This window comes from Moschus berezovskii, chromosome 6 (genome assembly GCF_049115385.1).
Source record: "Moschus berezovskii isolate FMDL1 chromosome 6, NW_MosBer_1.0, whole genome shotgun sequence".
In the NCBI taxonomy this organism is placed as follows: Eukaryota; Metazoa; Chordata; class Mammalia; order Artiodactyla; family Moschidae; genus Moschus; species Moschus berezovskii.
In genome coordinates this window covers 28,776,524-28,789,585 of record NC_142465.1, presented here as the reverse complement: position 1 = coordinate 28,789,585, position 13,062 = coordinate 28,776,524, and the positions used below count along the sequence as shown (strand labels likewise).

Sequence of the window (13,062 nt, the reverse complement as noted above, 5' to 3'; positions counted from 1 at the left end):
AAAAAAGGTTTCTTATAATATGTCCTGTTTTTTTTTCAGTCATAAGAACCAAAAGAAATTTATTTACAAAATTTCTTACTTAACTGGTGGTGAGAACCAACAAACCATCAACTAAGACCCCACTAATAGTCTTCAAGCCTGTTCACACAAGAGAACAACCACTGCAGTTTCTGATAATTAGGCCAGAAAGATGTCCTTCTGCATGTCCTTTCATTGAAAAAGGAAATATTAATACATTTGACCACAGGGACCTGTGCAAGTAGCAACATGGTACTTGCAGACTCACTTGAATCATAGCTTCTAGAGTGCTGTTCCCTGACTATCTCACATAGTTGTTTCACTACTTTTGTTGATTTCTTTGTAGGCTTCTTTCTCTTTTTCCCCTCCTTTGTTGGTTTTCTTTTTCTCCTTCTCTGTTGGCTCCTTTTTCTTCTTCTCCTCTGCTGTTGGCTCCTTTGTTTCCTCCACTGCTGGCTTCTTTCTCTTCTTTGTCCTTAATACCAGTATAAACTGCTTTGTTATAACCTTCTCGATTCCAAGCAATTTCAATGGCAAAAAATTGTATCCTTGGTGCAAAGATGGTGTTTTCTTCAGTGTAGCCCTGTGAGCAGTTCAGTCGCAGCAAAGTACCATAGTTGAAGTCTTCCACAATCCCATCGAACTTCAAGCAGAATGGCCTCCACTTCTCTTTAGCTGATTCTAATTTGAGCTCTTCTGGATCCAGTATTCTTCTGGATCCTGAGATTCTTAAAATTTTCCTGAAACTCAGAATAGATTTGGTCATCGACTTTGGTGAGTTTCAGGAACTGTGGGTCAACTGATGAAATCAGTTTGTAGTAGATTTTGGCATGCTGCATTGCTCTCACGGCCCAAGCCATCTCGATATCAGGATCGTTGCTATAAGACTCAGCTGGGAGAGAAAGAGCATCTGCCACTGACACCGGTTCCCCGGAAACCAACTCCTCAGTTCCACCGGTCGCCTCCATGTTTCAGCCCATAATATGTCCTAATAGACAGTCAGTATCCTGTGGTGTTCAATTTCTTCTTTCTTTTTTCCCTCTCTCTAGCTTGCATGGAGACAGAGTTCTCCTTTGAGGGGAGTAGCAAACTGTGGGAAGTCTTTGGAAGAAGTGGAACATTGATGGGAATTCAGAGAGGAGACTTCCCATGAGCCCTGGGAAGCCGGAAGCAGGCACAGGTGAGGCCCTGGATCCAGAGGGCCTGTGATGGAGGGGAGGAACCACATAGGACTTCTTTTGACTGGAACAAAGCAGTGTGTGCGGGTGAGCCTCAGGTTCTCTAGCAACTGGTCCTGAGTTTGTGCTGTGTCTGTCACTCTCTTGGTGTCTGAGCTAGAACCTCTTGGACCTCTACCTTCCATTATCAGTAGAATGGCTGAAATACTAGTGCCTCGGTCACAGTTGTTGTAAGGACTAAGTGACAACATTAATAAAGCCAATGTCTGGGAGTTCCCTCGTGGTTCAGTGGTCAAGACTCTATGCTTCCACTGCAGGGGGCATGGGTTCAGTTCAATCTCTGATCAGGGAACAAAGATCCAACATTCCCAATTGCCAAAAACCAAACAAAAACAAGACAAAGAGCATATCTGGCTCTCAGCAAAGTGTTAGTCATTATTATTATTTCTTGTTTCCTGGGGTGATTTTTCCTAATAAGTTCAGTTATAATTTTTATTAATAACCTTTTCTGATCATAGATGTAATGCATGTTCACAGAACAATATGTAGGAACACAGAAAAACTACATTAAAATTAAATCAGAAATACCCCATAAAGCCATTTCTGATTTTTTAATTTTTCTCTGCATGTACTAGTGGTCCTCGGTGCTGACAATGCATCAGAACAACCTGGGAAGCTTTTTAAAATAAAGACGCCAAATCAGAGCTAATAAATCAGAACCTCTAGGGGTAGGGAGGAGAAGGCAATGGCAACCCATTCCAGTACTCTTGCCTGGAAGATCCCATAGGTGGAGAAGCCTGGTAGGCTGCAGTCCATGGGATCGCTAAGAGTCGGACACGACTGAGCGACTTCACTTTCACTTTTCACTTTCATGCATTGGAGAAGGAAATGGCAACCCACTCCAGTGTTCTTGCCTGGAGAATCCCAGGGATGGGGGAGCCTGGTGGGCTGCCGTCTACGAGGTCACACAGAGTTGGACATGACTGAAGCGACTTAGCTGCAGCAGCACCAGGGGTAGGGATGATGGGTCTGTGTTTTTGGTTTTTTTTTTTAATTCCAGAACATTCTATTGCAAAGTCAGTTTTAAAAACCCTGGCACTCAACTCATGCCTATTGCTTGCCTGTCTGTATCTCTCTTGTAGTTTTCAAAAATTGGACAATATTGTACATTCAGCTTTGTAAACTGCTTTTGTCAAGCTGTTTTATCTCTCATCATCATTATTTTTCTACAGTGTCTTATGTTTTTTCCTTACGGCTTCAGCTGTGGTTTCTAATAAGCCCTGACCCACTGCTTTTCACCCAGCTGTCTTCTCACAGAATGAATCCATTTAAAAATGTCATCACTCCTGCCTTCTGATGGCCTTCTAATCTGCCACAGTGGATGAACGGAGACCTTATCACCATTGTTCATTCTCTCCCTCTGTTGGATTTCGGCTTCCTAACTGATGGCCAGGGACGACTCTGACCCTCAGTCGTTCCTCTGCAGTTTTGTGGCTAAAGCTTGAGATTATGCTGGCGGAACTGCCGGTGTGGGTTCACACATTTTCTTCCCTAAAATATTAATTTGACTTATAACACTGTTTTTCATTTAGTGCTCAGCCAACCATGGGGGTGGTGATTTCAGCTCAGAACAACCTCCGTGGACTCTAAGGGGAAATTTTCTTGGCTGTCCAACTGACATTTTAGGAAAATGAAATAACATTGAGTGAAGTCCCTCAGTCGTGTCCAACTCTTTGCGACCCCATGAACTGTAGCCCACCAGGCTCCTCCCTCCATGGGATTCTCCAGGGAAGAGGACTGGAGTGGGTTGCCATTCTCCAGGGGATCTTCCCGACCCAGAGATTGAACCCAGGTCTCCCTCATTCCAGGCAGATGCTTTAACCTCTGAGCCACCAGGGAAGCCCCTAAATAACATTAAAACACCATTAAAAAAATTCCTTGTAGACAGCTTTCTCCAGTTACTGATGAATGAGACTGGGCATGGGGTGAGAGAGGGCCCTAAACCAATCAAGAAGTAAACACCTAACCATTTATGCCCATCCTGCTGCCAGTATATGAAATGAGTGAAATAAACGCAGCAATTGCAGGACAGCAATGTCGCCCTGACTTTCCACCCCGCCACACTGATACTTCAGCTGCTGAGTGGAAGCGCAAGTGATGGTTGTTTGAAAAGTTTTCAAAACATTGCAAGCCAGAGGTTTCTCAAGAAGCGCCCTGGGTCTTCTTTGTATGGAAAAGGAAGAAGCATGAACTACCACAGGTTATTAACTGGTCTTCGAGTGGGGAAACCAGAGGAGGTCTCTACCCCCAGAGCTGGACCATCTGCTTTGGTCTCTGGCTGGGCCAGGCGAGGGATAACAATAACAGGGCTGCAGGCCCCTCTGAGGACCGCAGGACATGGAGCAAAGAGGCCTGACCCATTCAGCATTCAGCGAACGAAGAGAGGCAGATGAACGCTGCTTACAGTTACTGAGAAACAATGGGCCAGGCTCTCAGGAGGTTGATTGAGAAAACATCGGAGAACAGCCTCTTCTCAGGGAAAGGAAGCATTTTGAATGGTGCTGATAGGACGGCTTTCTGTTTCAGAGTAAGAAAGATGATGATTATTAGGAAGATGAAGCCCATGTAGTTAATTAGGGGTGTGCTGGCCTAATCGCCCTCACTGCATGCCTTAGAAACAAGAGTCTTAAATATGTGGATACTTTTTTGCAGTGGGGAAGAATGTGGGTGTTGTATTTTATGCAGAATAGCAAGTTCTGCTTACCAACTGGTTACCTCGTATCTCTAAGCCTATTTCTTCCTCTGTATAAGGGGGATAGGTACCCACCTCACGGCGGGGGGACTAAACTGGATGAGTGCATGCAGTGTGACTCAGAGCTCTGTCCACCACAGGGAAGGCTGGTGGCCCTGATGGAGGCTGACCCGCTGAGTGTGATGATTTAATGGTTCGCCAAGTCTGTGTCAGCACTACCCTGTTCTGGTTGGTTGTTTAGCAAGCCCTAACTGTTGACCGGAAGCTTCTCCTCTGTGGGGCAGTTTGTACTGCAATTCTTTTTTATCCCAAATAATGGCAATTTCAGGATCCCAGGAGGCTGAGACCAGTCAAAAGGGTTTGCACTTCCTCTATCCCTGTTATACCAGATGCACCATCCAGGTGGCAGCCTTACAGCTCCTGCTTCAGCCTGAACCTGGGCTTCTTCCATTTCCTAAACTGTCCTCCCCTGGGGTGGAGGTGGGGGTACCTCCCATTTGGTGGTGATGGCAGACAGCAGAGGAGTTTCCCCAGGACCCAACCAAGTCTTTGCAAGCCCATCCAGTGACCATGCCAGGGAGGGCAGGCTTGCCAGCCCTCTTTGTCAATTTCCTCAGAGCAGTAATTGAGCGCCCCTGGTAATCTTTTATTTCAGTTCTCCTTTCTGGATGCTGGGGCTTTCCATTTGGCTCAGTGGTAAAGAACCCGAGTACCAATGAAGAACATGCAGGAGATGCGGATTCCATCCCTGGGTTGGGAAGATCCCCTGGAGGAGGAAATGGCAACCCACTCCAGTATTCTTGCCTGGGAAATCCCATGGAAGGAGGAGCCTGGCGGGCTGCAGTCTATAGGATCACAAAGATCCAGACAGGACTGAGCATGTTATGTTACATTATGCTTCTGGATGCTGAAGAAATGGTTTCTTCTCATTCTTGAATTGACGAGGAAAAGTAGGCAAGAATGATTTCTAAACAAAGCACAATTTTAAGCAGAGCATTTACATACATGTGTTCTCCTTCCTTGTTACATATAGACAACCTGGGAGGGGACTAAGATCTTCCTGTCAAAACAACAGATACTGATTGTGATCTGTTCATTGCTCTTGCTTTTCATGAGGAAAAATAAGAGATTGTTATATGGAAGCCTAAGAGAAGGCCTCAGGCACCATACAGAGAATTTTCCATGATTGGAGCTAACATTCCCAAGCACCGACTACTGCCCAATAATATGCTAGATAACCCCTGAAATTACTTCACAGCAACTCTTCCCAATTTTTACAAAATTGAAGTACAGTTGGTTTATAATATTATATTAGTTTTGAGTGTAGAACATAGTAATTCAGTGTTTCTTCAGGTAGCTGTTGCCCTTTTAAAGACAGGAAAACTGAGGTGTTTATCTGGAAGAAAGGAAAGAAGGAAAGTATGTGTCTAGTCATGGGAAGTCTGATGATAAAACTTGCCCTTCTCTGAAAAGAAAAGGATCAGTACAATCTGGGGATGAAAGCCACTCTGAGCCTAGGTTCTGGCCAAATCTGGCCAACAAAGGACTCAAAGGGACTAGTGAACCTACTGGATAAGTTGAGATTCTTAGATGCAAGTGACAAAAATCAAACTCCAGCTAGCTTAAGCTTTAAAAGAGAAGCAACAGACTGGTTTGGGGCGTGGGGAGCCAGGAGTAGGTTTGAGGCAGGCCCGGACATAACATGCACTCTCTGTCTTCTCTTTTCTCCTCCTCCGTGTGTCAGCCTTGCTCTCTACCATTAATTCAGCCAGGCTTTTATGACCCAACTCTGCAAGTTTCCCTGGTGGCTCAGACAGTAAAAAGTCTGCCTGCAATGCAGGAGACCCCGGTTCGATCCCTGGGTTGGGAAGATCCCCTGCAGAACGAAACAGCAACCCACTGCAGTATTCTTGCCTGGAAAATCCCACGGACAGAGGAGCCTGGTGGGCTACAGATCATGGAGTCCCAAAGAGTTAGACACAACTGAGTGACTAACACTTTCACTTTTCTGCAAGCCTAGCAGAAAAAGCAAGTTCTCTCAATGCATATCAAATGTCCAAGGTAAGTACTGCATATAAATGCAGAGAAAGGCTCTGATAAGTCCCGTCTGTGTGGCATGCCAGCTGCTGTACCAGTTACCGTCACCGTCGTCAGGGTGATTAGGTACCATGATAAGCAAGCCTATGGTCAGCATAGGGTAGAAAACTGTGAGTGACAACTCCACATGAACTCTACGGACTGGGGATGAGGAGTTCCCCAAACAAGTCAGAGAAGCAGAGCAGACCAAATAGTAGGTACCCACCAAGCGCCTGAACTGATGAGGAACGTCTGAGTGATGCTATTTTCATACAATGCTTTTGTTCCCTTACTCTATGCATGATAACATCACACCATACATAGTGTGCTGGAGCTACCATAGCAAAGGACTGCAGACTGAGTCACTTAAGCAGGGTTTATTTTCTTATAATTTGGGAGGCTGGAAGTCTGAGATGGGGGCGCCAGCAAGGTTGGGTTCTGGCGAGAACCCTCTCCCTGGCTTGCAGAGTACTGCCTTCTTGCTGTGTGCCCACATGGCCTTTCCCCAGTGCGTGTGCACAAAGAGAGCACCAGTATCTCTTCCTCTTCCTATAAGGACTCCAGTCCTATTAGATCAGGACTCCACACATTATGACCTCACTTAACCTTAATCCTCCTGAATGGCCCTGTGTCCAGTACAGTCACATGGGGATTAGGGCTTTAAGATATTGGCAGGGACATAATTCAGTCCATTGCATCCTGGGAACTAGATACTTCCAGAAACTATAATCCATCTCTGTTTCAGAGACATCTTATGTTGGAAAAGGATTACGAGAAATATTTGAAATTCTGAGGAAGTGAAACTCAAAAGGAAAGAACTTGCATTGTCTAGATTCTAAGCTCCAGGAGGGCAGGCAGGCACTGTGCTTCAGTATCTCAGCATGGGACACAGCAGCGGGCCCTCGGAAACATGTGAACTGACGAGAGGTGGTCTTTCCTAAAGACGTAGTAATGTCAGTAGTTTGTGGGCCTTCATTTGACCCCTGTTGAGAACACAAGGGAGGGAGGGAGGCCCCTGTTGTCATCAAGTCTGGAATTTTTATGAGGCAGTCAGTTCGTTTCCTGCTGCTCCTTCCCCTGTCTGGTTCTGCTTCTGAAGACACAGCTACTAATGATCAGCTCCGGTGCTCTGTCTGCACTGTCCTTAGAGAAATCAAGTTTTGCACATGGGCTGTGGTGTGATAAAAGCATATTCAACAAAATAAAATATACTATAGATACACATGCACATGTGACCAATCAGTTTAATAGCCTCAGAAAAACTCTCATTCTCAGGCTTTTTAGCATTTCCTCTTAAAAACTAGGACAGTTTTTATCATTTTGTTCTGGGGCTTATCTGTTTATTCTCTTTTCTGGGTTTTGGCTTTCACATCTAGTCATAATTTCATAGGGCTGGAAAAATGTCCCCCTCTTCCCTTCTACAGTAGGTTCTTTGGCTGGCCTAATATGTAAGTTGACATAAGGCAGATAAATAAGAAGAAAACAGTTAATGCTGTATGTACGGGAATCCCATAAAAGTATGAGAACAAAACTGGCAGCTTTTATACCTTTACACACAAAATACAGTGAATTTATAAAGAATTGACAAGACAAAGGATTTTGGACTTAGAGTAGCAAATTAGTGAAGATGTGACAAAAGTTGTTTATACAGCCTTCCCTGTCCTAAATTCCCTATTTCTGGTGATAAAAAATATATTCTACCTTCCTGAGACAGGGAAGGTAGCTTTCAGATGAGAGATTTGTTTCCTGCCTTCTTGGGGACAGAGAAGGGTCAGAGTGTCCTTCTTAAACTGGCTGTTTCTCAAGTAACTGTAGTTCAGAATAATCAGTATGCCACAGTATAATTTTGGGGGGTAGCATAGTCTGCTCCACTTCTGTTTTTCTGCTGAATTAAAGCGTCTGTATTTCCTTAGATGTTTAAGAATAAGGAGACCAGGTGTGACTACTTCAGAAGAGCACCCATTTCCACGGAGCACAGCAGTGGCTACTGTGGCCTACCCAGGCCTGCATGGGTCCCAGGGCTGCCCCCAGCTCTGTGACTCGTCTCTTAAAGTTGTAGGATGTATGGAATGTACATATAGCCCAGTGCCTGTCCACACTAAATGCTCTAAAATAAAAACTGCTATAATGACCCCTCCCTTTTGCAAATTGCTCACTGTCCCAAATGTTGGGATCTAAACCTTCAATGCCTTCAGGGCCAGGAAGGTCATTTAAATGTGTATATACCCTGTATGGGGCAACAGAGAATGGAGGAAACCCTGGTTAAGTTGGGGAGTCTGTGCTTTGCTAAAAGAAAGTCAGTTATTTTATATTGGGAAGGAAGGGAGGGAGGGAGGAGGCAGGAATGAAGATGACACTGCACATTTCTGCTGGCTGGATTTGGCCTTGGAGCCACCAGTTTGCAACCCTTACTCTGATTTAAAGATGAGTATATTTTAAGGAGCTGAGTGAGCTACGTAAAAGAAACAGATCTGAAGTCTTAACCTTCAACATTCAGCTGTGAGTGCAAAGGAAATTCCTCGTAAAATTTCTAACTAAGGAGAAGTCATGTCACTGTGCGTTCATTGTGAATCAAGACCGTGATGCGCTTGCTAAAAAAGCCAGTTCTCCCTTAGGATCCATTATAAAAATATAAATGCTTAAAATCATTTGTGAATGAATCAGTATATGAAACAACAACCAACCAAGCAAGATGGTGGCTATCTTGGACCAGAAGCCCCCAGAGTCCTGGGCTCCAGACTGGGGGTACAGTGAAAGAGGAAAAGGGAGCTGGAACCCTGGAGAGGAAGACTGGCAACGGGAGCTCACTCAGAGGGACCGGCTGAGGGGGTACTGGAATTGCATCAGAAATAAGTGAAGGAAATACAGATGTTTGCCCCAAAGAAACAAATGCCCAAGAGGGTTATCAACAGCGTCAGTGTTGATGACATTTCTTTTTTAAATTCACTTATTTATTTTTGGCTGTGCTGGGTCTTCATTGCTGCATGAGAGCTTTCTCTAGTTGTGGCAAGGGGGGCTACCTCTAGTTGCAGAACGCAGGCTTCTTGTTGTGGAGCACAGGCTCTAGGGTGTGCGGCCTCAGTGGTTATGGTGCATGGGCTTGCTTGCTTTGTGGTATGTGGGATCTTTCTGGACCAGAGATCGAACCTGTGCCCCCTGCATTGGCAGGTAGATTCTTAACCACTGGACCACCAGGGAAGTCGCCATTTATTGAGTTTTAGGAACCATATATGTATGATGACATTGCTGACAGTGATTGAATCTCATGCAACAGGTTCCTTAAGTATGTTATTTCATTCAGTCCCCACAACAATCCTATGAAATTGGCAGTATTAATATGCCTTTTTTGCAGATGAAGAATCTGTGGCATAGAAAGATTAAATTGCCCAAGATCACACAATCAACAAATGGGGAAGCTGAGAGTCAGTCCATCCATGCGATCTGCCCATAGAGCCCACAGGCTTAACTGTACACCATTAGCTGTCCTCCATTATTTAAAGGGATATTAATAACCTTATTGTCTCTGATTCCAACAGAGAGAGCAAAAGTCAGAGAAGACAGAAGCAGACTCAGCTCAATGCAAGGGAGGCCTTTCAAATGTCTGGAGATGGAACAGGTTTTTTCAGTGTGTCCTTTCAAATGTCCGGAGATGGAACAGATTTTTTTCAGTGTGCTCAAGTAGGGGCCAGATGACTCGGCCAAGATTTCAGAGAGAGGATTCCAGAATGGATGAGCGCAGATGGCTTCCAAGATTCCTCCTCCCTCTTGATTCTGTCATGGTCTGAGGCTTGAGGCCTCCCCCAGGAAGGTCAACCTAGGTCAGCAAGAGGCAGCAGTAGAAAGGGACCTGAGAGGGAGGCACATTTCTAAAGGCTTTAGCTATGTTAATTCGCTTAGTTCTCAAAACAGCTGAAAGAACAGATACTACTAATGTCATGGTTCCCCTTTTACAACTGCAAAAACGGAATCATATGGTGGCTTCATAATTTATCTAAAGTCACACAACTAATAAATACTAAAGCCAGGATTTGAATTTAGGCAGTCTGAATCCAAAGCCTGTGCTCATAATCATTTCTGTATAAAATCTCTTATTAAGGGGATGTGTAATTTGAAAAACATTCTTTTTAGTTCCCGCTGTCACCCCACCAAGATTTTTGATACATCTCATTCCCATCTTGCAAACCACTGTATTACTAGAAGTTAATGGTAGCAATTGTCAATGTAACATTTTGACTTTGTCAGCTGATATTTTACATGGTCTGATTCTGCTGCTTCGGAAATAGGATCCAAGACAGGGGGTTCCCAACTGCATCATAAACTCCTACAGACTAATCAAACTGTTGTGACTGTTCATTTTCTCCGAACTGAAGGTATAAACAATAACGTCCTACTCACAATATATGTCTGGTTCCTATTTAAGTATTACCTCCACTGTGGAAAACATTGAATTTCTAAACTTCTACAGAAACAAGGCTGAACTCTACAACAGTGGTGTCTGCATATTGATTTCCCCGATGATTCAGGTAGAAGTTGGTAATAGTAGAGACTGCACTTCATACACTGTTGTTGTTGTTCAGTCACTAAGTCACGTCTTTGCAGCCCCAGGAACTGTAGCATACCAGGCTTCCATGTCCTTTCCCATCTCCCAGAGCTTGCTCAAACTCGTGTCCATTGACTTGGTGATGCCATCCAGCCATCTCGTCCTCTGTCCCCCCCCTTCTCCTCCTGCCTTCAATCTTTCCTAGCATCAGGGTCTTTTCCAAAGAGTCGGCTCTTTGCATCAGGTGGTCAAAGTATTGATACACTTGATACATAGTAGATGCTTAGTATGTATTTCAAACTGTGGTGTTGGAGAAGACTCTTGAGAGTCCCTTGGAACTGCAAAGAGACCAAACCAGTCAATCCTAAAGAAAATCAACCCTGAATGTTCGTTAGAAGAACTTATGCTGAAGCTGAAGCTCTAATACTTTGGTTGGAATACAAATACAAGCTGGAATCAAGATTGCTGGGAGAAATATCAATAAGTTGAGATACGCAAATGACACCACTCTTATGGCAGAAAGTGAAGAAAAACTAAAGAGCTTCTTGATGAAAGTGAAAGATGATGGTGAAAAAGTTGGCTTAAAACTCAACATTCAAAAAAATAAGATTATGGCATCTGGTCCCATCACTTCATGGCAAATAGATAGTAAACAATGGAAACAGTGAGAGATTTTATTGGGGGGGGCTCCAAAATCACTGCAGATGGTGACTACAGCCATGAAATTAAAAGACACTTGCTCTCTGGAAGAAAAGCTATGACCAACCTAGACAGCATATTAAAAAGCAGAGACATTACTTTGCTGACAAAGGTCCATCTAGTCAAAGCTATGGTTTTTCTAGTAGTTATGTATGGATGTGAGAGTTGGATTACAAAGACAGCTGAACACTGAAGAACTGATGCTTTTGAACTGTGGTGTTGGAGAAGACTCTTGAGAGTCCCTTGGACTGCCAGGAAATCAAACCAGTCCATTCTAAAGGAAATCAGTCCTGAATATTCATTGGAAGGACTGATGTTGAAGCTGAAACTCCAATATTTTGGTCACCTGATCCAAAGAACTGGCTCATTTGAAAAGACCCTGATGCTGGGAAAGATTGAAGGAAGGAGGAGAAGGGGACAACAGAGGATGAGATAGTTGGATGGTATCACCGACTCAATGGACACGAATTTGAGCAAGCTCCGGGAGTTGGTGATGGACAGGGAATCCTGGTGTGCTGCAGTTCAGTTCAGTTCAGTTCAGTCACTCAGTCATGTCCGACTCTTTGCGTGGGGTCACAAAGAGTCGGACATGACTGAGTGACTGAACAACAATATGTATTTGCTTAACACATGTGATCAATTGGAATTTGTTGACTCTGGGGCAATGAAGGTGTCATGGATATTTATTTTTCCTCATGATGCTTTTGGGGCTCTGACAGTAGATAGATAGTCCTATTTAATTTTTTTTTTTTCCTTCAAGAGATTCGTGCTTCCAGTAACTGGGCAAACACAATTAGAGCATCTTCTCAGTGTTACATTCCTGACTGTAAAAGCCTTTCTTAAGAAAAAATGTTGTTTTTATTTAGACAAATACTATGCTTCCGACCTGCCTTTACTCTAGGTCTCTTTTCCTCAGTAGTCAAAGAAACCATTGCTGGTCCAAGTAGGACACGGAACATGAATTGTTAAATAACTGATTCACTCTATAGATAAAGATGCCAGATTTTGTGTCTAAGGAGACTGCTGGATTCATTGTGTACAAGGACAGGTTGTTCCTTGCTGGCTTATTTGCTGTGTGTTTAATTAGCTGCTGGGACTTTCATGGCAGTCAGCGTTCCAAAGGTGGAGAAATGTGAGCTTGTTAGGTGATGTCAAAGTAAGAGCTTTGACACTGGGTCTGCACTTTTATTGCTCCTTCCATTTCCGCTCAGGGACTGAGGTTTGTACCTCTCTATGGCAAAACTGTCATCTTCCCCACGGCCCCAGGGCACAGAACTGTGTGGGCTCCTCAGTGTGTAAGTTAGCACAGTGCCTAACACACAGGGAATGCTTCAGAAATACTGGTTGAATTATTCAGCTGAGGCCCATTCAGAAGCCACATACCCGTTTCATCCTCTCTCTTATCTCCATGTACTGCCAGTCTCAACACCCTGTGTAGTCTTCGTGGAGGTCATAGTCAGGATGTACATTTTTATTATTTATTTATTCGTTCATTCACTCAGTCGTGCCTGGTTTTAACTGTGGCACTCTGGATCTCCGATTTTCCTTGTGGCATGCGAACGGCAAAGTCTTAGTTGCAGCAGGTGGGATCTAGTCCCCTGAGCAGGAACTGAATAAGGGCCCCCTGCATTGGGAGTGCCGGAGAAGGCAATGGAAGCCACTCCAGTACTCTTGCCTGGAAAATCCCATGGATGGGGGAGCCTGGTGGGCTGCAGTCCGTGGGGTCGCTAAGGGTCGGACACGACTGAGCGACTTCGCTTTCACTTTTCACCTTCACACATTGGAGAAGGAAATGGCAA

At 44.3% G+C, this 13,062-nt stretch overlaps 1 pseudogene; it reads right to left on the bottom strand.

The window, feature by feature from the left end:
* Positions 1–324: 324 nt before the first annotated feature.
* Positions 325–986, bottom strand: LOC129535865 (protein PBDC1 pseudogene; annotated as a pseudogene).
* Between the last annotated feature and the right edge of the window lie 12,076 nt (positions 987–13,062).